Source organism: Rhagoletis zephyria, unplaced genomic scaffold (assembly GCF_001687245.7).
Source record: "Rhagoletis zephyria isolate East Lansing unplaced genomic scaffold, Rhagoletis_zephyria_1.1 Rzeph_scaffold_01397, whole genome shotgun sequence".
NCBI classification, from domain to species: Eukaryota; Metazoa; Arthropoda; class Insecta; order Diptera; family Tephritidae; genus Rhagoletis; species Rhagoletis zephyria.
In genome coordinates, this window is record NW_016158481.1 from 80209 (window position 1) to 80489 (window position 281).

Genomic DNA, 281 nt, shown 5'->3' on the forward strand with positions numbered 1-281 from the left:
ATCTGTTCTCCTTTTACTCTCATTTGAGAGCGTAAAATTGTAGTTTGACAGTTCCACAGGTTTTAGTCCGAAGTTCAAAGGAACAGACTAATAATGTCATAGGTTTCAAATTCTAAAATTTGCGCGCGGTTTCTGACCAATGCACATGAAAAGTTCATTCCTTATCTTTTTGGACTAAAATCTGAAAAGTGTCAAAATGCCAGAGCGTAAGCAAAATGCGCTCACTAAAAGAGAGTAACAGGAAAAGTAAAGGAACGCAAAAAACCAAATTTTTAGTCCAA